This window comes from Tenrec ecaudatus, chromosome 3 (genome assembly GCF_050624435.1).
Source record: "Tenrec ecaudatus isolate mTenEca1 chromosome 3, mTenEca1.hap1, whole genome shotgun sequence".
Taxonomy (NCBI): domain Eukaryota; kingdom Metazoa; phylum Chordata; class Mammalia; order Afrosoricida; family Tenrecidae; genus Tenrec; species Tenrec ecaudatus.
In genome coordinates, this window is record NC_134532.1 from 81,285,540 (window position 1) to 81,313,513 (window position 27,974).

At 39.0% G+C, this 27,974-nt stretch overlaps 1 non-coding gene across 1 annotated transcript; it reads left to right on the forward strand.

The window, feature by feature from the left end:
• The first annotated feature begins 12,049 nt into the window (after nt 1-12,049).
• On the forward strand, nt 12,050-12,209 carry LOC142443865 (U1 spliceosomal RNA). Its single transcript, XR_012783595.1, has one exon. It is a non-coding gene; the product is annotated as a U1 spliceosomal RNA (small nuclear RNA).
• The last annotated feature ends 15,765 nt before the right edge of the window (nt 12,210-27,974 follow it).

Here is a 27,974-nt window from a genome sequence, read left to right on the forward strand (position 1 = left end):
CCACTTTCATGCTCCATGGATAATTCCACAGTTCTTTATACCTTCCCTAGTAATATTTATCATAATAAAATAAATCATTTTATGTAGCAGCTGTAATTTCTGTGAAAGATAAAGCCTATGACAGAAGTACACCTATATTAAATATTTTTAAATGATTTGGGACAGAACCAATTAAAGAGCATTTTTATAATTTTACAAACATAAATATAGAATCAATATTTATTTACATTATGAAAATATTTGGACATATATTTTATATTATAGAATTTAACACATATTTGTTTTATATTGGATACTAAATGTGTTAGATAATATCCTAGATTTAAATAAATTATTTAAAGTTTCAATATGCAAAGTTGACAAATATGTCATCTGGAACTTAGCTTTAGTACTAGTCCCTAAAAAAAATGAACAATATGAATGTGACCCTTTAAAGACATATTTAGGAGTACAGGTTACTGAGATGACAAATTGCCATTATTATGGGTTTACTTCATCCAAGAAACAGTGTCATGCTGGAATTCAGAAGACAGCTCTAAAATCAGATGCTAGTACACTTTCTAATGTATTGAAAATCACTATGGAATTTATTTCTTCAGGGACATTGTTCCTGTCTACATGAAGCAAGCATAACTGAGCTTACTCTATTGCAAATCTTGAAATAAATTGTTGTGACCCACATAACTTACATTCTCTTTCAGGAATGTATATAATTTCTCAAGAGATCTTGTGACATGCTGCAGAGTGCCAAACAATATTAGATGTCTGGGTGAGAAAGTCCATAGATTCATGTGGGGAAAAATGTTACAGATATTAGGGAAGGAAAAATAAGGCACTTGAGGTCACTTTGGGGTGAGCATAGGGCTGAAATGGGCAGCTATGGGAGTCACCTCGAATGCCATGCCATATGCTTCTTTCTTTCTCACTGAAAGGGGTTGATCTTATTAGCTTTGCATTCACAGAGCATCACAAATTTTGAGATACACATACAACATTTAATATGATAATTTTGAGATAAATATATCAACAGACTAATTATTTAGAACTTATATTTTGATTTGTAACTTTACCTCAACCACACATTCTCTTCTTTTCATCTGAAAATATTGTTTCCAATTCAGCACTTAGAAATGGACATTTTCCCTTTCTTCTGTGAATTGTCTTACAATTGGTAACCTATGCTTTGCACTATGAGTCGATATATCAAAAATGTTAGGCATACTTATCTCTATATGCATGACTCTATATGTACTTAAATTAGTGGGTGTATAACTCATGTTTCCAACAGGAAAAAAAAGTTGATAGGAAGACACTGGGGATTTTGAATGATTCACAATTATCCCAATATTTTGATCATATTTTTACATTGTTTCTTTGGCTCTGTTCTAAGGGAAATTTTTGTTAATACGTCCTATGAATTAGTTTAATCTTCAGTATATGATACTTCTGCTATTTGATGATATAATAAAACTGTGCTACATGATAATTTTGAAAAGAAGTTGATCTTATCTTGGAAAAATAGACCATCTCAAATCTTGATCTCTTGTAGAATGAGTAAAACTTTTATATCAGAAGTATATGTGTTTATGTAAAATCTAATTTTGACTATGTGGCAAGCAAATTTTTTTGTTTCTAAAATTCACATTTAATATGATAGCCCTGACACCAAGATAACTAAATGATGCCCAGCTACCACTACCAATTGTTATTAAAGGGATCACGTTAGGACTTTCTGAATTGAGGGGAAAGAAAAAAAAATGTGGAAAAAAACTCAAAAATATGAGGCCAAATTTGTTGTTCAGATAGAGATTTTCAGAACTCATGAAACTGGCCTTTATCCACTCTTCAGATCTGGAACTGAGCTTACCCCTCATCTCAAAGATCAGCTAAGCAAAGAAGCTCTGTAAGGAGAAAAGGAACACGCACTCAAGCAACCAAACTCACTGCCATTGAATCAATTATGACTCATAGCAAACCTATAGGACAGGGTGGAATTGCCTCTGAGGGTTCTGAGGCTTTATTCTTATTTTTGTTAGTTGAATTTTAATACATATAACACATCATTCCATATTTCAATCGCATCATGTAGAAATGTACAATTGTTACCACAATCTGTTTCCAACCATTCTTTTTTCTTTCTTTTTAATTAATCATTGTATTGGCGGCTCTTATAGCTCTAATCACAAGCTATCCATCCATCCACTGTGTCCAGCACATTTGTACATATGTTGCCATCATCATTTTCAAAATATTTTCTTTCTACTTGAGTCCTTGGTATAAGCTCATTTTTCCACCCTTTACCACTTTCCCTTCCTCATGATCCCTTCATGACTTAAAAATTACTATTTTTTCATGTCTTACACTGACCAGTCTCCATTCACCCACTTTTCTGTTGTTTGTCCCCCAGGGAGGGGGTTATAAGTCAATCATTGTGATTGATTTCCCCTTTCTCCCCCCAACTTCCCCTTACCCGTCTGGTATCAACTACTCTCATTATTGGTACTGAGGGTTTTATAGGTCCTGGATTCTCTGTGTTGTGAGCTCTTATCTGTATGTACATACTCTGATCTTGCTGAATTTGCAAGGTAGAACTGGGGTCATGATGGGGGAGCAGAGCATTAAAGAATTAGCGGGAAGTTGTGTGTTTCATAGGTCGTTGCTATCCTGCACCCTGACTGGCTCATCACTTCCTTGTGACCCTTCTGTAAGGGGATGTTCAATTATCTACAGGTGGGCTTTGGGTCTTCACTCTGCAATCCTCCTCATTCACCTTGATATGATTTTTTTTCCCTCTGGGTCTTTGATGTCTGATACCTGATCCCATCAACACCTCATGATGACAGAGGTTGGTGTGTTTCTTCCATGTTGATTCTCAGCTACATGGCCACTTGTTTATCTTCAAGCCTTTAAGACCCCAGATACTATATCTTTTGATAGCCAGGCACCATCAGCTTTCTTGATCACATTTGCTCATGCACCCATTTTTAATTCAGCAATCGTGTCATGGAAGGTGAGCACCACACAATGCAGGGTTATTAGAACAAAGTGCTCTTGCATTGAGGGAGTAAATGAATGGAGGCCAAATATCTGTCTGCTGGCTAATACTTAACAAATAAATATATGTGCATAGATCTATTTCCCTATCATTATATACAAATGTATTCACATGTGGACATGCCTGTATTTAGACCTCTGTGAATGTTCTTTGCCTCCTAGTTCGTTCTTCTATTTCCTTTAACTTTGTTCTTGTCCCACTATCATGTTTGGCCTTCAATCAGGTTTAGTATTTCCTTTCAGCTACATTGCACTTGATCAAGCCCCACAAGCACCCTATGCCCTCCTCACCATCAATTTTAGATCACTGTTGTCTTCTCGTCCCTGAATTTGTTGACACCTCCCTTCCTTTTCCAGCCTACTCCCCCTCTCCCATGAACCCCACCCCCAACATTGGTCCATTGTTTTCTCCTCTGGATTGTTTAATCCACCTATTTTAACAAGCACAAAAGCAACAAAGAGAAGCCTCTAAATAGTTTCAGGTCGTTTGCTGACCTGTAAGAGTGTTTCTGGTAGAGTCTGATGGGGCACCATACCCTGGCCACAATGTCTATTTGGTATTCCTCAGGGACTTCGTTGCTTTGCTCCCCTTGCTTCCCTGTTGCACACCCTTAGTCTTCTGCCCCAGTGTGGTGGGGACTGATGGGACACCATCCCCGCACTGTGTCTCCAGTATTGTCCCCCATAGCGCTATGGGTCAGTGAGGGACTCCAAGTAACATGGTGGGTCCGGTCCTATGGTTCTCTCTGTGCATTGGATACACCAAGCTGGAATATCGTCCTCTGGGCTTGGTGTTCCAGGAGGTGTTCCACTCTCTCTATTTTCTTCATCGTTTGCTCCTAATCAGATATGCTCCCCTTCCTGTGCTGCAGCTTCAGTGCTGTCCTCTGAAGTGCATTCTTCTTGGTGTGTGTGTGTGTGTGTGTGTGTGTGTGTGTGTTGTGGGAGGGGAGTGTTATCCACGTGGTTGGGATTGCAGCCAGTCCCTCAGCCCTCTCTGTTGCCAACCATTCTTTTTCTACAGTGTTTACTGGAGTAGAAAAACATATTTTTTCCCATGGAGCAGCTGGTAGTTTTGAATTACTGTCCTTGAGGCTAGTAGCCCCATTTGTAAGCCACTACACCACCAGGGGCTTTAGAATCCCACTAGTGAGATACGCTAAAATAATAAGTCGTTTGAGATAAAAGAGGAAGTGTTTACCCATGAAATACAATGAAGCAGGATTCGAAAAGAAGGAGAAATTGCAGCAGAAGACAGAGGAAGGAAGTGAGATAAGTGCAGTCACATTGAGGGGGTTGCAAAGACGAAGCAGAGTGTATATGAATTGTTCAACGTAAAACTGGGAAACCTCTGTGTACATTTTCATCCAATTCACAATGAAAAGTAAAATAAAACGTGGTTGTTGTAAGCAGGCGAGGTCCACCACACCACTATATTAATAATTAAAGCCTTTATTAAACTGCTGGACTGAGAGTGGACTAGTTCCTGGAAAACCTCTTGATCAAGATCAAAAGAATGCCAAACTTTTATGTTCAAAAGAGGGGGCTGGCTCAAGGAGAGGGCTATGCTAGGGAGGGTTGCATCCTCATCAGCTGGGCAGGGTGATGTGATGTGGGGAGCAGCACTGACTGCTGAAGGTGCTCATTCACCATCTGACAAGATAGTGTGCATTTCTTGCTGGCTGATCAGGCAGGGTTTGGAGACATCTCGGAGGAGTCAAGGTCTTACTGAAAGAATGAGGAAAGGGAAGAGGAGAAGGGGAACTATCTGCTAGGGTATAAGGCAGTTTGAAACAAGATAGCGTTTCCCATGGGAAGCTAGGTTACTACATCCCCCACATCTTTTAATGAGGGAGTCAAACCATGGACTCAGGCACCTTCTGAGATAAAAACTCTACTATGCTTGCAGCACCATGAGGTGGAAGGCCGGGACATGTTTTTCAATAAAGTCTATTAGAAACTTTATGAGACACAAATCTATAAGCAGTGCTAACAGTATGAAAGCTAATTAGCCAGCAATGCCGGTTGATAGGGAGGTTAACCGAGGCTTCTAATTGAATACTCTATGGTACCATAGTTGATGGTACCTGCAATTCTCTTTCTTTTGCGTTGGTCTGTTCGGTCTCTTTACTCTCTGCAGAGAGTCTTCTGTTTTGCATGAATAATTGGCATAAAACAACAAGTGTTCCCCTAGGGCAGTACATAACCTGCCTTGAGAGCAATAATAAGTTTAAGCCTTCAGGCCTCCCATAAGCATACATTTGGGGCAATATATAAGTCATACCAAGCAGAAAATGAGTACAATGTGGGCAATGGAGGGTCCAATACTCTAACAGAGGGTGGTTGCATATCAGACTTACAAAGGTCTCAGGTTGGTCTGGGACCCAGCAAGATGCTGCAGGGTTGGTGACATTGAGGAAAAATGGGTTGCTGCTTCCTGGGCAACAGGGAGAGGGAGAATTTTCTTTCCAGGCAGAGTAGAGTTGGATATTGTTTGGTCCATTGTTTTAGGTTTTTATATTTATGCAAATTTAAGGAGGACCCAGGTAAGTCATTACATCCTGAATGCCCACTTGGATTTCTGGAGCGTAACTGAAAGGGGACTCTGACATAAGTAAACATTTTCATGAGCTGCGAATGCTGGGCTGGAGTGTTCCTGAGGCCTGAAAGAAAAAGCTACAGGAGGATACTTTGAGTTTAACACCATTAGCAAAGGAATTACACAAATCTATTCTGCCCAAAGCGGGCTGGCCAGCAGTCCATGGGAGGTTTTCAACTTGAAGCCCTGTTTTAAAAGAGGTTATGGTGAAAACCAAATGTGAATGGGCTGGTACAATAAACATACATGCAGTCAACTTGACAGGCTGAACAAGCCTATTTTGCTGAAGGTTTATCTTTAAGGTCTTGACAGCCAAAGGGCTCTCCATTCTGTGGAGGTTCCTGACTTGGTGTGGGAGAAATGAATGCAGGAGGACTGGCCTGCTACCTTTATGGGTGTTGGCTTCATTAAAATAATGGTACTGGGTTCCTTTCCATTGTGTTCTAATTCTTTCTTCTTCCACTGGGGCTGGAATGGATGACAAGGAGTAGACACACGAAGAGGGAGTCTGGGTTCCACTTGTCACCACACCTTTGACTGCACCACTGGAGAGAGTGGAGATTCTTAAGTAGGGATTGTTTGGTTATATCAGCAAGGGTGGGACTGGCAAGTCAAGGCAACAGGTACGTGGACCACTCAAACACAATTTAAAGGGGTGAATTTGTTTTTATAGGGGGTACACTGTGCCCACAGAAAGGCAAGGGGGAGGAGTTTTGGTCCTCTTTCCCAGTCTCCAGAATCAGTTTAGCTAATGTGGACTTCATCCATGCATTCTCCCTGTCCAGCGTTCTGAGGTTGGTAGATGGAGTGAAGCTTCCACTTTACAGTAAGGGCCATTGTTAGATCTTGAGAGACCTGAGAGGCCAATGCAGGGCCACTGTCAGATCCCATGGACCTTGCGAGTCCATCTAATTTAAACAGAATTTAGTAACAACCGAGGCAATTTATTTTCTAGTGGGGAGGACTTCAGGCCTTCCAGAAAAGGTGTCTAAACATGCCAGCAAATAATTGTACCCGAGACCTGATGGCTTGACCTCAGAGGAGCCCGGTTCCGAGGTTCCCAGGGAGCTGTCCCACGGAGGCAGATTCCTAGAGTGACTCGACCTTGTCCAGTGCTTACTTGGGCACATGGCACACAGCTTAGCGTTTCAGGTACTGTGAAGTATTGGAGATGACAGAAGCTGGAGCTACTTAGCAGCTCCTCGGTGCGTTGTGCTGCCCAACTGTTTGACCAGCCGTCGAGCTATGACCCTGGCAGAAGCACTCCCCCATGGGAGCGCTTTCCAACCATTTTTCTCTGGGGAGCGCTGCCACTGCTGAGCCACCTGGGGTTCTTCTGCTGGGTAAGTGGGAGAGTCTGGTGACCCTGGTGGCGGCAGGCAGGTGGGACTGTTGATGGGTTCAGCTGGCTTTAGAGTGGGCTCTCTCGGGCAGCAGTCAGCCAGACTGTTACCAAGTCCTTCCAGTATGTCAGTGCGTTGGTGGCCTTAATGCATGACAGCAACCTTTGCAGGTAGCCAAATAGCCTCCACAAGGGCTAAAATGTCTTCTTTGTTTTTCATTTGTTTTCCATCTGAGCCTTCTTTCCTGGTAAATGGCAGCCTGGGTGTGAACCGTAGAAAAAGTATTATTGCTGTCTTAGTAAATATTGATACCTTTACCTTTTCCACACTTTAAAGCTTGTGTGAGAGCTATTAGTTCAGCTTTCTGGGCAGAGGTGCTTTGTGAAAGAGTCTATGGTGGTTACAGAGGTGCCAGCTTTTCTCTCTTTATCATACACAAAGCTACTCCCATCTGTGAAGAGGGTGGCTTCTACCTAGCAGTGGCTGGTCAGTTAGGACAGGTCCTGAGGACAGGACTACACCTAACAGGTTTCCACAGTTGTGCAGAGGCGCCTCAGAATCGTCATCTGTATGGAGTATGGCAGGGTGATACTTTGTGGGGCTGCGAAGATAAGTCGCAGGTGGTCTAGCATTTGTCATCCACCAGGCTTCTGGTATGGTCATTGTATTAAAGACTCACTGGTGTGCCCGGGGAGCTGCGGTATGTGAATCTTGGTCAAGTGTTAACCTATCGGTCTCTCTGGAAAGCAGAGCTGTAGCAGCCACTGCTCAGAGACAGTCAGGCCATCCTCAGGACCCTGGTTCTAGTCTTTTTGACACGTAGGCAACCGGCCATCTCTAGGGACCTAATGTTTGGGTATGGACCCCTTTTGTCACTCTTTTGTGCCCATGCACAAACAGATGGAATGGCTGTGTGTCTGAGAAGGCAAGGGCTGGGGAGGACGACACGGTGTGTTTAACATCTAAAACACATTTTGTGTGTCTGTCCCTAACTTAATGACCCCTTTCCAGCTGTTGCTTGATAAAAGGGCTGTGCACTATCTGCCAACCCCAGGACCCATTATGTACAATATCCTATTGCTCCTAGACATTCCAGGAGTTGAGTTTTTGGTCTTTGGAGGTGAGATTTGCAGAATGGCCATTTTGCTAGGTAAGAATGGCTCACACTTAGCTTAGCTTGCATCAGATAATGTCCTAGGAGAGTGGCCTGTTAGCCACACAGCAGGACCTTCTTACCTGAGACTTTGTATCCCTGCTTCTGCAGCAGCTGCAAGAAATCATTAGGGTCTCGAAAGCAAATAGCAAAAGATCCTGTGATAAGCAGCAAAAGTCATCTACATATTTGAGGAGAGAGATCTGGGTGTGCAGAGATGAAAGGTTTCAAGTCTTTACTGAGGGCCTCTTTGAACAAAGTAGGTGATTTTTATTTTCTGTAGTTCTTTTTGCGGGAATGGGTCTACTCCAGGGTAATTGGGAGGACACATTAGTTAAGGGGCCAGTTCATTCAAAAGCAAGGTTTGGCTGGCTGCTGCAAGTGTTATAGAGAAAAGGCATCTTTCAAGTCTAACACAATGAAGAAGATGTGGCTGGGAGGCAGGGAGGTATATGGGTTAGGCACCATGGGCTAGAGGCTTCCTACACTTCCATTGACTTCTTTCAAGTCCTGAACTGGACAGGAGTCAACAGTCCCAGGTTTCTAGACAGGGAGGAAAGGAGTGTTCCACGGAGATTTTCATGGCCACAGGATGCCAGGCTTTACTAGGTGCTTGATATGCTTTTTGATTCCCAGTCTGGCACTGAGGCTGATTGGATACTGTTTAATACAAATTGGTTCAGTGGTGCTGAGGAGGGTTGCCACAGGATGATGAGCAGTGAGGCCTGAAGAAAGCTGAGAATCTATAGAGGCAAGGGGCCTTGACTCTGGGGATGGTTCTGCCTCCAGAGCAGCAAGTATTTTTCAAAGAGAGGAACAGAGGTGGTGAGTTGATAAGCAGGCTAGTCAGGCAGAAGGATCTTAACATTGGAAGGGCTGATGATAGCACAGAGTTTTTGCAGGAGGTCCTGGCCCACCAGAGAGTCTGGAACCATGAGAAACAAGTGAGACACAGTCATATGTCCAAGAGCGACAGTTCTTGCAATAGAGAAAGGCTGGCTAATGGCTCCTTCAATCAGCACACGTTGTCAGAGAGATCCATGTAAGCTATATAAGAACAGACAGCTCAGCTCCTGTGTCTACCAGAAAAGAGGTGGTCACCTTGGGCTCCTGGAGACCTAGTAAGACAGAGAACCGGCCTCCCTAATCAGAGTCTGAATCCTGGGCAGGTAGACAGCACCTAACAATTTCAGCAGCACTTAACAACAAAAAGTTTCATTCATGCAGTGAACACAGCATTTTTCATCCATTCCCAAAATATTAATCATGTTTAGTTAACAGTTCATTTTTATATAAACTTACTTAAATAATTATAAAGATTACAGAACTTTCAAATTTATATGAAGTGTGTAGCACTTGTTTGTACCCATGCAGAATAGGCACACAGAAAAAGAAGCACTCATTTGAATGGAACCAAAGCATATTGCCAAGTTTAATGTCAGGAATCATGTTTGCCAGGTCCATGTCTTTTTATCATATTTATTCCATTCATATACTAAGCAAAGAATCCATGAATATAAGCTGTTTGAATGAAAGTGTAGATCAAGAATGGAGCTTCCGCCATTCATTAGCAAGCCAAGATATAAAGTTGACACAAGCTTTGTTGCTGAAGGAGGATTTGAGGGACTTACTGATAAAGGTCAAAGACATGCTACCATCCAAAGCGCATAAAACTTGAGCAGCAAGCACAGTCATGGTAATGAGAGACGATATCGACGTTGTTAAGGGTTTTATTTCACTTGACCCACAATCAAGCTTATAGAAGCATCAGTCAAGCAACTAAATCTGCTGCAAACAGTGTTTTGGAGTTCAAAATAAAGATTTCACTTAAAAGCCTAAAATGAGCGAATTCAAGTCATGGCATATCCAATTGTGTCATAGGCATGGGAAAGCGGAACCGCACCTAAAGGAGACTAACCAATGGACGCTTTGTAATAAGAGATGAGAAAAGAATAGTGAACGTACAGAGTGCAGGCAGAGCGCTCCTTTCCTTCATCTCAAGCCCTATGAGCATGTCCTCTGAAGGATCCCTCCCCGGCCATGGAGTCACACCGGGTAGAGAGTCAGGGCCCTCGGCTGCACTGACTGTACAAACAAATCCACGGACACTAACAGATATGTAAGAAAGAGCTTCATATCAAGAAATAATTCTATGTATCAATAAAGCGTCCTAGACCAGTCCAACTCAAATCCAGAAGACCAATACTTGTCCATAAATCGCTCTTCAGACTCATGTGGCCACATGCAACAAAGCCGAATTCATGAAGTTCACATGCCAGAGAGCGAAGAATCCTGTGGATCCAAGGTCAGTTGAAGTATGGCAGGGACCCTCCAGCAGCTCTTGAGGTGACCAGCAAGCAGGGAAGGTGAAGGGGTATGGAGAGAACATTTCCTAATGTCTCATGCTGTTATACAATCAAGCTGTCATCAGGCTGCACCTTGATTGACCAGGTAATTTCACCCCAAGCCAATAGTGTGTCATTGAAATAAAATCATCTAACTACCACCATAAATATAATGACAGATACCTCCAAGTCAGCCTAGCATTGCAGGGTCTGCAAGGATGAGCTCCACCATTGCAATACTGTGAGTATGTTGTATTGTGTTATATCTCGTGGGTACTATGAGTCAGAATAGCATTCACAGCCTTAATAAGAACAAATATAAACTAATTTCTAACGTGTAACTCTGTTGATTCTGTGCCTCTGAAGTTGAAGTTTTTCCTTAAATGTTTTCTCACTCTATTTTCAGACGTGTCCAGTTCATCCAAACTTAGCAGTTGGAGACTGCTTGACTTCTCAGTCCACAAAAGATTCTTGTATTTTATAATAGGCAGCTGTCTGAGGCAAAGAGAAGCCACTCTGTAAAACAGAACACTGCCTGACGTGCATCGTCCTTATAATTGCTCTCCGTGATCCCATGGTGTAGCCACTGTGTTAATCAATCTCGTCATAGTCTTCCTCCTCTCCACTATGATAGCTTTTTCGAGGCAGTGGTCTCTCTCGATAACATGTAGAGCGCTGGAGAAGTCTCATGCTCTCCACTTCTAAGCAGGCTGCACATATTCAAAGAGAGATCCTTTTTGGTTTGCGGCAGTCCATGGTTCTTCAATATTCTTACTCAGCACCATAATTTTAATGCATTGCTTTTAGTTTCCTCTTTCTTATTCAATATCCTAATTTCACATGGATGTAAGATCATTGAAAATGCCATGATTTGCGCCAGCGGCACCCTAGTCCTCAAAGTAACAAACACCCTTGCTTTTCAAAACGTTGAAGAAGTCTTGAGAAGCCCATTAACCCAATGCAATGTATCATTTGATCTCTTGATTGCTGCTTCCATGAGCATTGCTTGTAAAGCTAAGCAATATGAGATCCTTGATGATTTGAATCTTTTCTGTGGATACCATAATGGCATCTGTTGGTCGACTTGTGAGGATTTGGCTTTCTTTGCATTAAGATGCAATCCACACTGAAAGCTGCAATCTGTGAACTTCATCAAAAAGGGCTTCAATTCCTCCTCACTTTAAGTAAGCAAGGTTGTATCATCTGCATTTTATAGGTTGTTAAGACTGCTTCCAACCAGCTTCTCTGATCATTAGGTAAAAGCATACAGATTGAATACATATGGTAATATGATACAATTCTGACACAAACTTTTCCAGATTTTAAACCATGTAATATTTCCTTGGATTTTCATTCTGTTTTGTTTTTGAATGATTTCCTCTTGGTCTCTGTACAACTTGTGCCTGAGCACAATCGAGTGTTCCAAAATTTCCAAGGTTGTCCATAGTTAGTTTTGACCTAAACAAATTCCTTTGCTTAGTCAATAAAACACTAGTAAACAACTTTTTGGTATTCTCTTCTTTGATCCAACGTCTATCTAAAATCAGCAATGGAAATGCTTACCTGGCAGGGGAGATGCCATGATCACGAAGGTGGTTTCCCCAGGGCGAGGCTTATCCATTGCACTCTGCTGTGCTGACCCCTGTGGGAAACTTGATTGCATAAGTTGTGGAAGTGGTGGAGTGAAAGAAAAAAAAATCAGCAATGGTCTCCCTTGTTCCATGTCCTATTCTGAATCAGGTGTGAATTTCTAGAAGCTTCCTTCCAATGTACTACTGCAACCATTGTTGAATAATCTTCAGCCAACTCTCGCTTGCATATGATACTCATGCTATTACTCAATAATTTCCCCCTTTATATGAGGCCACTTTTCTTTGGAATGGATATTAATTTGAATCATTTTTAGTTGATTGACAGGTTGCTGTCTTCCAAATTTCTTGGTGAGTGAGTGCATCATAATCTTGTTGAAACATTTTGGTTGGTAAACCTGTCATTTACTGGGGCCTGTCTGTGCCTAGTGCCTTCAATGCTTCAATGCATACTGGACTTCTTAATTAAGAACCATTGTTTCTTGATCATATGCTACCTGTTACAATGTTTGTTGATTAGATCTTTTTGGGACAGTTACTCTGTGATTGCCTTCTGTCTTCTTTTGATACTTCCTGCATCTTTCAATATTTTGCCTGCAAAATTGGAATGTTGTAACTGGATGCTATTTTGTTTTTCCTTCAGTTCTTTCAGTTTAAGATATGGTGAATGCATTCTCCCTTTCTGGTTTTCTAACTCCAAGTATTTGCCCATTTCATTATAATAGTTTGCATCTTTCTGCAGCTCTAAGGTCTTTGACTTCCTCATTGCTTCCATGTGCCTTGACTACTCGATGATGAAGAGTCCCAGGGTCTCTTCTGACAGGAACTGTGAACATTTCTTTCTTTCTTGTCTTTTTAAAGCATCTTTTCCCCCTCACATATGATGTTCTTGATGTCATCACACAGTTCATCAATGTTCAATGCAGCATATCTGCTCTTGAGATGTTCTCCAAATTCAGGTGTGACAGATTCAAGTTTGTACCTTGGATCTCATGGAATTGTTTTAATTTCCTTCACCTTCAACTTGAACTTAGTTATAAACTATTTATGATGTGTGACACATTCAGTCCCCTTGAAGCTTCTATATCTTCTCTTTCCAATGTTTATTAAATTAGATTCCTGTGTACTTAATTTGTATATTTGCTTTTTGTGTTGTTGAAAAAAAAGAGTTTGCCATGAAGAAGTTATTGCTCTTTTGTTAATATTATTTATTTTATTTTATTTTTAAAACACTATACTGTGAATTTAGTAATAATTTATGGAGATATATATATAAATTAAGCAATCTATACACTAATTTTCTTTCATTATTGAAAGCCCTATATTGCAGAATCACTTAATCCATTTCCTTCATATTTTTCTGATTTTTATTTAATTTTTCTTAACTCATTTTGCCTACTGAACATCGTAGGATACAGAACATTGTTTTATAAACTATGCTGTTTGGTTATAATTCAGACATTTTCATATCTTGCCTCCTGTATGCATTACGATATTCATGAATACATTTTCAATATAAGTAACTATGCAGGATTATCCTCTGTCTCAATTACATATATTTATGGTGCATGCATTCAAAACTTTCTTTTTAATGCAGAATTATGCATACATGAGTACTAGTGTTTTCCTCTGTTATCTTTTACTCTTTAACCCCAGTGTCTTGCTTTAAATCTATTAGTTTTTTTGGGGGGGGGATTTCTCTCTTATTGGTCAGCAGGGTTAATATATTTTGGCCTCACCTTTCTTTGCTATGTGTGGGGTTTCCCTTAAATTACATGATGTTTAGCATCATCTCTGGGCTAGATGCTAGCATCATCCACCATTCTTCTTCTCATGGCCACTTATTAAACAAGAAGTGTCTTCAAACAATGCCAAAATGCCCTTGGGGGTAAAATGGACTCAGCTGAAAGCTAGAATTTTAGGGGAACACATGATGTGTTTGTGTTTGTGAAACACATTTTGTGGTCAAATATAGGTTGTTCTATTCAGACTGAGGTGGTTCTTCTCCAGTTGTTGGTATTGTTATTTTGTTTGAAGAAATTCTGAACATCTTGCAATTAAGAACAACTCTTCCACATGTTTCTAATTAGCTGCTTCTAGTTATCTCAATGAACTTTACCTCATTATTTTTTTAGATGTTGATCAAATATGTCACTTAAAATTCTCTTTTCCATAGGCATCTAAGACAACAAAATACTTCATATTTTGTTTTTCCCTATTTCTTACTGCATTCCATGATTTCTTTTCTTAAAGTGCTACAATAAATTTGAAGGTAACGTCTTATCAAACATGCAATAAAAAGCATTGATAATTCTTGTTTATTGGAATACAAAAGTTGGAAACAAAGAGGAAAGAACAGTAGTTGGAATACATGATCCAGGTGATAGAAACGAAGCTGGAGATCTCTTCATAGAATTATGCAAAACCAACAAATTTTTCATCATCAATACTTTTTTCACCCACATAGAAGGGAAGTGTATATATGGATTTCTCCAGATATAATGCCCAGAATCAAATATAATTCACAGAGACAAATTTGGAATAGAAAATATAACTCAATATCAGCATGTAACTTGTAGCCAGGGACTGATAGATCATCAGTTGCCCAAATGCAAGTTCAGGTTGAAGCTGAAGAAAATTAAAACAACTCCAAGCAGAGCCAAAACACAACCTTGAATATAACACATCTGAACTTAGAGAGCATTTCAAGAATGAATTTGACTCACAAATACTAATGATAGATCTGGTGAGCTGTGAGATGTCATCATGAACATCATTAATGAAGAGAATAAACAGTCATCAAAAAATACATGAAATGTAAAAGTGAAGAAGTCATTTCTGAACAGAAAAATTCAAAGGGCAGCTCAAGAATACAAAGTATTATAATGAAATGTGCCAACAACTAGATTTAGAAAACCAAGCATATGTTTAGAAAGCTTACCGTATTTTATGCTGAAAAAACTCAGGAAAAAAATTCAAGAGTCAGTATGTAACGTTGAAAGGGTCTATAAGGAAACTATGGAATGCTCCAGGAACAGCAAAAGAAGATGAAAACAATATCCAAAGCCACTGCACCAAAAACCCCCACCCACTCAACATCCAGTCATTTAAAGAAGTAGCAGGTGATTGAGAACCAGTGGTACTGAAGGAAGAAGTCCAAGTTGCAATGAAAGAATTAGCCAAAACAAGGCTAATGGAATACAAAGTGAAATGTTTCAACAAGTTAATGAAGCATGTGACTATGCCAGGAAATTTAGAAGACAGCTACTAGGCCAGCTAATGGCTATTGCTTCCCATTTCAAAGAAAGGTGAAGCTACAGAATGTATTCCTTCTAGAAGAATATCGTTGATGTCACATACAAGTAGATTTTTAATAAAAATCATCTAACAATGGTTCCAGCAGCACATTAATAGGGAGTTGCCAAAAATTCAGATCTTATTCGGAAAAGGATGTGGAACAAGGGATATCATTCTGATGTCAGATATATATTGGATGAAAATGGAGAACAACAAAAAGATATTTACTTATGTTTTATTGATTACGCAATGGCATTTGACTATCTAGCTCATACCCAAGTATGGATAGCTTTGAGGATATGGGAATGTCAGAACATTTCACTCGGCTCATGTGAAGTCTGTAAATGGATCAAAGGCAGTTGTTTGAGCATAACAAGAATGATGCATGGTTTAAATTCAGGAAACATATGTGTCAGGATTATATTTTCTGACCATACTTATTCAATCTCTGTGCTGGACAAATAATCAAAGAAACTGGGTTAAGTGAAGAAGAATGTGGTGTCAATGTTGGTGGGAGACTTGTTGGCAAACTGCAGTATGCAGATGACACAACCTTGCTCGCTGAAAGTCAGGTCTGACAGGACTTGCTGATGAAGATCAAGCATTCTACCCTTCAGCATGGTTTACAACTCAATTTAAAGAAAACCCAAATCTTGACAACTGGATCAATCTATATTATCATGATAAATAGACAAACTATTGAAGCTCTCAAGGATTTCAGGTTGCTTGGATGTATCATCAATTGTTACGGAAGATGCAATAAAGAGAGCAAAGCACAGAGTGCATTCACTGAAACTGCTGCACAGTACTTTTGGAACTGTGAAAAAGCAAGTATATGACTTTGAACACTAAGCTGTGTCTGATCTAAACCATGATCTTTTCAATAGGCTCAGATACATGTAAAAGTTGGACGTTGAACAAGGAAGACTGCAAAAAAAAATCTATTTAAATTTCGGTGCTGGTGAAGAATATTGAAAGCACCATAGACTGCCCAAAGGACAAACAGATGTGTCTTGGAAGAAACAGTGCTTGAACACTCCTTACAGGCAGTGAGACTTTGTTTCCGATACTTTGTACATGCTATCAGAAGAGATCAGTCACTGTAAAAGGGCAACATGCTTGGTAAAAGGCAGCAGCAGTGAAAAGTAGAACACCCTGCAAAGGCAGTGTGACACAGTGGCTGCAACAATAGTCTCAAACATAAGAACAATTGCGAGTGTGCTTCAGGGCCAGGCGGTGTTTAGTTTTTGCTGTACATAGGGTCACTCTCAGTTGCCATGACACCTAACAACAACAACAAACAGTGAAGTAAAGATAATACTTAGTTTACTATTGTTTTCAATGAGCATTACAAGTGATCTGTCTACTCTGTGGTATATTGTAGGAGCCCTGCTGGCCATGCATGATTAATAGTTGGACGGCTAAACAAAGTGTCAGCAGTTCAAATCTACCAGCAGATCCTATTAAGATTTTAAAAGCCTAGAAAAACCCTATATGGAGTCACTAGGAGAACAAACATCACTATGCATCAGAAATAACTTAACGGAATCATCTTTCTCTTGCAGATGGAATGGAGAGAGGTTTAAAACTCCTGACTTTAAATTAGAACCATAAAAAGTAATCCACTGAGCCACCAAGGCTCCTTGGTGGAAAAATAAGGACATAGAAAATAAGGTTACAGTCAGTTTCTTAAAAATGCATTACATTTAACATGTTAACTCCTTTAGAAATATGTATTAGGCAATGCAGAGTTAGTAAAAGAACTAACTCTGCAAACGAAAGTTGTGAGATATGAAGTAGTATTGCAAAGCCACATGTCAGTATCAAAATTGCGCTGGCAGAAGACACAATTGGAGATGAAAAAGAAGAGAGCATTCTGGAAAGATAAATCAATCGTGTAATTTAGGGAACATTTTAGTAGTGTACATATTGTACATACCTGCTGAAAAAAATATTGGTAGTTTTAGATGGCTATAAAATTACACATTCACAAACAGGAAGAAATCTATCAAGAAACTGGAATCATTCTGTAACTATCCTCTTGGCAGATTGTTCAACTCTGGAAGAGATGTAAAGTAAGAAATAGTCAACAGGAGAAATGATTATTTAATGAAAAAAGGGAGCAAACCATTTTAGTCATTATAACTTGGTGTATTTAAATCTGATAGGTAACTATATTTTTGAAAATTCTCAATAACTTTTTTCCAATTTTATGAAAATTTACTTATCAGCACCTGCATTATCAAAGAAAAAAATTTTGAAGCTATCACAATCGTCTTTTAAAGTGTCTGAAATAATATTTACTAATTATTTTATTTGATACTATATAATGAAGTTTATATTGACATTGGTAATAGTGAAGATTTCTGCAGACACATTAAGTAGCATTATGGCTTCAATGAAATCTCTGGATTTACAAGTGCATTGCAATATGTATAGATACTTTTAAACTCTGTCAGATTACACCAGTAGGTAAAATATACAGTTTAATGTCCCATTATAAGTTTGTATAGTTTTGATATCATGCACTGAAACAGTATAATTACGATTTAATGATAGTTCAATGTATCTCAGATATTGAGAAGAGTGTATAATCCGCTTAAATTTCCCAAGACTTGTTTCTGTGGTAAAATAAGTGATCAATTTTTGATCAATTTAGTGATACTTATATGAAATCATATTTAGGACTATATGCTTATTTACACATGCCAGATCCCATTTATGATTTCTAACATATATAACATAATAGTGTTTCATATAGCAGTGGTACAAATAGTAGAAAAGTAAATGCATGAATAGAAATACAGATATACATTCTCATGAAAATTATTAGCCCTTATAATTAAATTTTTGAAATTGCTAATTAACAATAATTTATTGGTAAATTGATAGTGGCATGAAGGGCTACACACTTTAATTCACCAGTCGCTCATTGAAAGAAAGACAAGGCGGCTTGCTCTCATAAAGTTTAAGATCACAGAACTTAATAGGGGAAGTTGTAGTCTGTCCTCTGGGATTACAAAGAGTCAGAATCGATTCAGTGGAATTGTGCTTGTTTTTTATGATACACAATTTTTACCTACCTATGAATTATAAATGTGTAGTTATTGGCTAGAAATCTTAAGTATTTATTTTGAAGGCCAGGTTCAAAATCATAAAGCTGTGCAACAATATTTTCCAGAAATAAAGACTATAGAATGTAATGTGAAAAAACCTGAAAACACATACAGAAATGTGCTTTATCCATTAAACAACACAGTCAGAAATTTATTTATTTCTATTTTTACATTTAATAAATAAATTCAAATATCAGGGTAGTTAATTCATTTTCAAGTAGTTGTTGCCTTTTATTGAAGTCAAAAGTTAATATTTATTTTAATGGAGCTGAGAAGTACCTTTTATTTTTTTGTAGTCAATCATGCTAAATGTAAGAAAACAATAAGACAAAATAATTCAAAATAATGTTATCAGACTCAAACAGTTACTATTTACTTAACTGTATTTTTAACATTATATTTGAAGTATAATTCTGAAAAAAAAGTCAAAATTTTGTCATACTGTTTCAAGCATCAACATTAAAAATGACAACTATTGCTACTGTGAATTTATTTTACCTCACCAAATTCTTTGAAAATATTGATTTACCTTGTGTTTACCTTAAGAAATTTAAAATGTTGTTCAGGTTCATTTCTAACCTACAACAACGCAATGCCCAACAGAACAAAACCTTGCCTGGTCTTGAGTCACCTTCATAATTGATGTACCTACTGTGTCAGAGCATCTCCTTGAAGTTCTCCTACACTGCCCTCTATCTTACCGAGCATGAGGTCCCCCTGACATGTTCAGAGTAAATAAGGTGAAGTTTCACTATCCTTGCCTCTTCAGGAGAATGCTGCTGTTCTTCTTTCAAGACAGACTGCTCTGTCCTTTGGCCGTCCATGGCATTATCAATATTCTTCACCAGCACCACAATTCAAACAACTTGATTATTCTTTTGTATTCCTTATTCAATGCATATGAGGTGATTGAAAATAACATGACTTGGGCTTTCTAGCACTCTAAGGAGGGCAAAAAGACAGTTCTGTGCTCTAAAATAACTGATCACAACCCACTTGAATTTAGAAAGAATTGTAAGAACTGATTTAACGTTCTGAACATGAGTGGCTGAAGATCAGATGACACCAAGAATACCAGATGTGAAGAAAACAAAATATCACTACAAAGACAAGAAAGAAAGAAAATATCAAAGTTGATGTGAGTAGAAACTCTGACACTTGTTGTTTTTTCATAGAGAGCGAAAGCACATGGAGGAAACAATGCAAGAGTAGAGATGAAAAGAGACTTCCAAAGGGCGGGTTTAGAGGATAAACTGAAGTATTAAAACAAAATGTGCAAAGACGCAGAGTGAGGAAACCAAAATGAAGAATCAGACTCAGCGTATCTCAAGGTGAGAGACTTTAAAGGCTTTTTATAGAGTAAAAAATTCATGTATTGCAGTTCACAGCTGGCTTATGTTCATATCATTTCCATTTTTCAACAGCGTTTTAAATTCTGTGCCACTGTCTAAACTAATGGCACTATCAATGCCTAGTAGGTATGGAATGGGCTGCTAAATACAAAGTCAGCAGAACAAACCACTAGCCAGCTCCACAGGGGGAGGAAAGATTTTATTCCTGTGAAGATCTGAGGGCTCAGAAACTCACAGGGAGTGTTCTATCTTGATGGCAATGGAAGTTGGGCCCCAGGGAGTGATCAATAATGTTCCCTAACATACAATGAATGACAAGAATACTCTAAAGTGAGCAAGAGACATATATAAATCACAGATACATTAATGGAATTTGGGTTTGCTTTTATTTGTAACGTGGTCTAAGAACAATTAGTTCTTATGATGTGGCCCTGAAGATATGGGTGCGATGGCTAAGTGTGGTCAATAAACTAGATGGTGCCTCATTATCAGAAATAGTAGCACTTGCGGTCTTAAAGGCTTGTTTTTCAAACAAACATTCATCTAAGTCAGGTACACTCTGCTATGTGATCCAAGGATTACAAAGAATATAATTAAAATCTAAAGGAAAGAATGGTATCGGAGTTTTAATTTTGAGCATCTGATTTGCAGAAGGTTATGGATGACAGTGGAAGCCCAAAATCCATTTGTCAAGACCATACCTGGATTAATAAACCTGTGGTGAGTTTCCTCAGATCTGAGTCGAAGGGTGTGAATGCCCCTGCTGTCAAACAGAGAGCACTGTAAAGTAAATAAGGGCAGACGTAGTTCGGACGAGATGTAATATCATTTGATTTTTCCTTTTGACACATTGTTAAACTTTTAGTTTTTTTAAAGAAAAAAAGTGAAGGGGAAACGTGAATTCAGCCCTGTGTGAATCCTCTGCTTGTGGACTGGGATGTGAACAGCATTGCTATCATGCAGAATGCATTGGATTGTTGAAGATTCAGTTAGGTTAAAATTTAGCACCTTATCATTTGGTCTCCCTTATTATCCATTTATATTTGTTCTAGCTTTTAATGCTTTCTGCTTTATCTCGTATTGAGGTTTTTATCTGTTTTACTTTGCTATTTCGCTAGGTTTTATTTGTTTGCTTGCTTTCTAAATATATTTCTGCACATGAAATTCAGGACAGGTCAAACTTTAGAGTCAGGAACTGGAATAATGGTTTCCTTGGGGTGAGGCAGGGGAAGTTGGAGGGAAATGAGAACAGAAGAATGAAGAGTGAAGAATATGTTCTAGAACTGAGAGTAGTCATGTTTGTACAACTCTTCTTGATGTGACTGAACAATGAAATTGCATGATATGGGGATTATTTGCCAATAAAACTGTTGGGGAAAAATTTAAACACCTCGAGTGGCAATATTTAAGGATTAAATAGGAAAAAAATTCATGAAGCATTAAAAGGATATAGAAAGAATACAGAGAGTCACTGTATCAGCAGTAACCAAGAAAAAGTAGCTGTTGAAACATTCCAAGAGGCAGCATATGAGCAAGAATCAATGGTGCAGAAAGAATGTGTTCAAATTGTACTAAAGTCTCTAACAAAAATAATTGCAGGAATTTAGAGAAAAACCAATGAACTGTTTTCAAAAAATTTTGCAATGCTGAAAGCACTTTCTGTCCAGAAAGTCAACAGGCAGCAGCCTGGCCAACCTCCCAGAAGAGATCCCTACATGTCCCTATTTTTTACATTGTGATGAACATAATTCAGGAATTATACAAAAATATCATTTTCACAAGCAAGTACAATTTTAAGACTCTTCAAAAGCAGTTGTAGCAGTCCATTCACGGAAGGCCTTATTGTTGCAGTGGTTGTGCTTGAGCTGCACACTGCAAGGTCGGCAGTTTGAAACCACCAACTACTCAGCGGGAGAAGGATGCAGTTTTCTATTCCCATAAACAGTTACAGTCTAGGAAACACACAGAGGCAATTCTAGCCTTCCCTCTAGAGTTGCCATGAATCAGAATTGACTCATGAGTTTAGCTTTCATTTCATTGGAGCATACCAAACTTTGGCTGATACTATAAATAGAACTACAGAACACTGAATTATGCTCATCTGGACCCTGCACATGGATCATAAACTAGTTGTTCATACAAACCAGATAAATGAGGGATTGTATACATCAGGGGTGTATCATTTTACCATGCTTTTTCAAAGTGCATTCTGAGCAAATATTTTGAGAAGCCAAACTATATGAATATGAATGTGGGATCAAATATTAAAGAAGATTCATTAACAACTTGTGATATGTGTATGCTATTTGCTGAAAACCAAAGGGTTTTTAATCACTTACTGATGGAGATAAAACTTGATGCAAAGAAAAGAAAAATCCTTACTGCTGGACCAATAGGCAACATCATGATAGCTGGATAAAATATTATAGTTATCGATTATTTCATTTACCTTGAGACATACTCAATGTTCATGAAAGCAGCAGCCAAATAATCAAAGAAAGTATTATATTGTGCAATTCTGCTGCCAAGGTTGATATAAAATGTTAAAGAGCCACAATGTCGCTTTGAGGAGTGGGACAACCTGATCCAAGCCACATTATATTCATTGACATAATATACATGTAAAAGGAAGACCAGAGAAGAATTCGTGAATTTGGATTATTGTACTGCTGAAAATATTGAAAGTGCCATGGAATGTCAGAAGAACAAACCAGTTTGTCTTGGAAGAATCACAGCCAGGATGTTCCTGAGAAGCAAGCATGGTGAGATATGTGTCATGTGCTGATGTCTTTGATAGGTGCCATCGAGTTGGGTCTAACCTATAGCCACCCTGTGCACAACATAACAAAGCACCACATGGTCCTGCGCTATCTTCACAATCTGTTCTAGATTGAGACCACTGTTGCAGCTACTGTGCTGATCTCACTTGTGGATAGTCTTCCTCTTTTTCTCTGAGCTGTTGTAGACTTCTGCATATCATTGGTAATTTTTCCCAATCAAGAGTAAGCTCTTGTTTTACCTCCTGATGAAGTCTTTTATGTGCATAAGTGACATAATATCAGCATGTCGCAGATAGCTATCTTATCTTCCATTGTGTTCCTTCCTCTTTGTTCCCAGCGTTTGCGCTTGACAACACTCCCCTCCTGTTCATAAGGTTTTCAGTAGCTGATCCCTCCGAAGTGAACCGCCTGGTCCTCCTCTGAAATCTGGCCCTTCAGACACCAGTGACATCATGGTTAGCACCAGAGAAAACCCACCAAAGTACAGCAAATTGACAGTCCAATGTTGGCTATTCTCAGAGTTCTCAGTGTATTGTAAGCTTGTAGGTTTAAAAATTGTTTAATTCATGGTATGTGGAAGTAGTTGAATTATATTTTTCAAGATATAACCCTTGGAAGGCAATATTTTGGGGATCAGGGGTACAAAATAACTTGATTTACTTTGAAGCCTTGTAAAATTCCATTTGAATCCTTTCCTCCGAAATAAATGAGAAGAATTGATCATGGTAATTGATAAATCAGAAGACTTGATAATGCTAATGGAAATGATAATGCATTTCTTACATTGTTTGTAAGAAAATAACGAACAACACAATTCCGAAGAGGGAAAATACATGAGCAGACAGTTCACAAAAATGAAGTACAAATGGCTAACAAATATATGAAAAAACATGATGAGCCTTAGCCACAAGGGAGAGGCAAATTAAAACAACAGTGTGATACCACTTTACACTCCCAATGCTAGCCAATTAAAAAGGAAACAAACAGAAAACAACAAACGCTGGAGAGAATGTAGAGAGATTAGAACTTGTATAGAGTGTTGATGGTTTTATAAATACATCCCATATGTTCCAACAATACCACTATTAAGCATATACCCAAAGAAATAGAAGAAACATGAATGGAATTTGCTCTTATGTTTATAGCAGCATTGTTTATAATATCAAGAAACTGGAAGCAGCTCAATGTCAATAGTGGAAGAATGGATAAATAAACTATGGTGCAGACACACAATGGACTTCTACACATTCCTGAAAAACAGTGATGAAAGCATGAAACACCACATGACATAGAAGGAACTGGCAGTCGTTATGCTGAAAGTTAGTAAAACACAAAAGGACAAATGTTTTATGAATCCACTATTACAAAGAGAAACACAAATTTAAAAAAAAACGTAGAGACCAATTCCTAAACCAAGGGGTAGACTATATCTGCCTACTGGCCATGAACCAAACATTACCCCCTTATGTGCACTCCACAAGAACCACATTAAAAGACAAGAGCTCACATTAGCTGGGATGGCTCGTTCAAGAAGGGGGAGAAAGGAGAATACCATTCACTTGATGCTATAAACATTGAGATAAGACAGGCAAATCAACAGTTCTGCCACAGAATGATAGGAGAACCTGACAGGAAAACCAAGGTAAGCCCAGCAGAGAGGGAGCCTCTGCAGTTCAGAGCACACACTTACACTTTGATTGGTGGGGATGATCGGTAAGTGGGGAGGAACAATCTCATATCAGGTAGGGATTCTAAAAAAGAGCTGATGTACAGGGCAGTAACAGGTGATCCTAAATCAGTGGTAAGGAGGGTGTGAGAAGCCTGGTTGGGATTCAGCAAGGGCAATGTAACCGAGAGAAATTACTGAAACACAAATGAAGACTATGCATGATAGTGGGACAAGAGGAAAGTAAAAGGAAATGGAGGAAAGAACTAGATGACAAAGGGTATTTTTAGAGGTCTAAAGACTGGCATGTACATATGTATTATATTTATATAGGAAGGTGGGGAAATAGATCTATGTGCATATATTTATAGGTTTAGTATTGAGGCAGCAGATGGATATTGGGCCTCCACTCAAGTACTTACTCAATGCAAGAACACGTTGTTCTATTTAATTGGCATTCCAGGATGCACACCTTCCCGACACGATTGCTGAAGAAAAATGTGTGCATAAGCAAATATGGTGAAGAAAGGTGATGGTGTCCAGCTATCAAAATATATAGAGTCTGGGTATATAAAGGCTTGAAGATAAACAAGCGGCCATCAACCTCAGAAGCAACAAAGCCCACAGGGAAAAGCACACCAGCCTGTGTGACCACGAGCTGTTGATGGGATCAGGTATCAAGCATCAAAGAACCAAAAAATCATATAATTGTAAAAGAGAGTGAGTGCAGAGTGGAGACTCAAAGCCCATCGGTATGCAACTGTACACCCACTTACTGAAGGGTTGTGGGGGCGGGGGGGGGAAGATGAGCCAGTCAGGGTGTAGGGTAGCAATGATGAAACATATAATGTTCCTCTGGTTCTTAAATACTTCCTCCCCCACAACTATCATGATCTCAATTCTACCTTACAAATCCAACTGGACAGGAGGATGTGCATTAGTACAGATAGGAACTGGAAACACAGGGAATCCAGGACAGATGATCCCTTCAGGACCAGTGGTGAGAGTGGCGATGCCTGGAGGGTGGAGGGAATGTATGGTGGAAAGGGGGAATCAATTACAAGAAACTAAGTATAGTTTCCTCCTTGGGGGATGGACAGCAGAGAAGAGGGTGAGGGAAGACGTCAGACAGTATAGCATATGACAAAATAATAATAATTTATGAATTATGAAGGGTTCATGAGGGAGAGGGTAAAGGGGAGGGAAGTGGAAAAATGAGCTGATATTAAGGGCTCGAGTAGAAGGCAAATATTTTGAGAATGATGATGGCAGCAAATGCACATATGTGTTTGACACAATGGATGTATGTATGGATTGTGATAAGAATTGTATGAGCCCCCCAAAAAATGATTTAAAAAAAATTGCTGATGCAACGGTTTATTGGGAATAGGGCAGGGGGTGAGTGGGGAGGATGAGGCGAATTGGGACGCAAACAATAAATGCGGGAGTGGGGAGGGAACATTAGAACTGGTTGTGAAGATGTATATCCAGCTTCTTCTCAAAGTGATTTAACTATGGTAGTGTATGGTAGATGAATATTGCATCAAGACAGCTACTGAAGAATAAAGAGGAAAGAAAGATAAAGAAATCAAACTTGGCCTCTGGTTACCGTGAGTGAAAGAGGAAGAGACTTTGCTTAGGAGACATTGAATATAACTCATATGCTAAAGGTGGTGGAATAATTTGCAAAAGGATATCAATGATGGCTGTACAACATGAAGAGTGTAATTGATGGGACCGAATCATACAGGTTAAAGTTGCTGAATTGAAGGATGTTTTGTTGTACATCTTTGACGATGCTGGGAGAGTGGAGGGTGAGTGGGTTGGAAAGGGGGAACTGATTACAAGGAGCCACATGTGACCTCTTCCCTGGGAGAGGGTCAGCAGAGAAGGGGGGAAGGGAGACCCCGAATAGGGCAAGATATGACAAAATAACGAGGTATAAATTACCAAGGGCATATGAGGGAGGGGGGAAAATGGAGGGAGGGGGGGAAAAAAAGAGGACCTGATGCAAGGGGCTTAAGTGGAGAGCAAATGCCTTGAGAATGATTGGGACAGGGAATGTATGGGTGTGCTTTATACAATTGATGTATGTATATGTATGGATTATGGTAAGAGTTGTTGGAGTCCCTAATAAAATGTAAAAGAAGAAAAGAGAAAAAAATGATTAGGGCAAAGACTGTACAGATGTGCTTTATACAATTGATGTATGTATATGTATGAACTGTGAAAAGAATTGTATCAGCCCCAATAAATTGTTAAAAAAAAAAAGTGAGATTATCTTGGATTGTCCAGACAAGCCTTTGAACGTGGAGACCTCTCTCTGGCTAAATCAGAGGTATGCAAGAGTGAAATTAGAGGTTCTGTGACAGGAATTAAGTCACCATTGCTGAAGGGTCTCTGAGGAAGCCCCAAGAACAAACAATCAAACCATCTCTAGAAGAAAGACCAGGCCCTGGCTGACAGCCAGCAAAGAAACAGGGAAATCAGTCCTCCAACCTCAAGGAACTAGATTTGGCCAACAATTTGAATAAATTTGGCAGTGAATTCAATCCCAGAGACTGTAGTAGGGAACACAGCTTTGCTGACACGTGGCTTCCAATTTTGTGAGACAGAGCAGAAGCCCCCAGTGAGCTATGCTGCACTCAAACATTGGACCTGTGGGCCTGACTGCAAACTGTATGGCAGGAAGAGAAGACTAATCTCTTAGCTAGCTGGCAGCCTACAGCAAAGAGGACTGGGAGCGAATCCTCCGGGACAACTCGTCATCACACCTGCTTTCCAGCCTCACACCCAGCAGGGCTTTTGTACTGCCCTGGTGGTCTGCCACCAAGATGTAGGAAAGGTGGGGCAGGGAATGTATGGATGTGCTTTATACAATTGATGTATGTATATGTATGGATTGTGATAAGAGTTGTACGAGTCCCTAATAAAATGTAAAAAAAGAAAAGAGAAAAAAATGATTAGGGCAAAGACTGTACAGATGTGCTTTATACAATTGATGTATGTATATGTATGAACTGTGCTAAGAGTTGTATGAGCCCCAATAAATTGTTAAAAAAAATCAATCACAAAAATAACGAGTACAAGAAAGAAGAAAGTGATCTAAAATTGATTGAGATGATGGTTGTACAACTCTTTTTGATATGATTGAACTATTGAATTGTATGATATGTGAATGATGTACCCATAAAACTGCCAAAAATGAAAAGAAGATAGCATAGATGATTGGTTTCAATTTTGGTCGATAGTTGTTATTTTATAAATGCATTAGTTTTCAGAGCTTCTCTATCAATGGTTAAGTTATTGAAGATAATTATATGGTCAATATTTCTTCCATGGAAAGTATGCTTTGCTTATTTATTATGATACAGTTATAGCACACATTTTAGGCGATGAGCTACAAATAAAAGGATAAGTTCCTTTTGAAAGAAACAAGCACATTGTGGAAATTTGCAGTGCACATTAGCACATGAAATGTTATCAGATTTATCTCTGACAACCTGCTTACATTTTGTGAAAGCAATTTTCCCTGAAATGAAAACTAAATTCTGGAGATAAAATTTATATTACTCTCAGACGTGAAAACAGGTCTATCTTATAAATATTTAATAATTTTGATCTTAAAATACAATTATCGATGTCGTTTCAATAAAGACATACATTTGAAGAGCATAGCT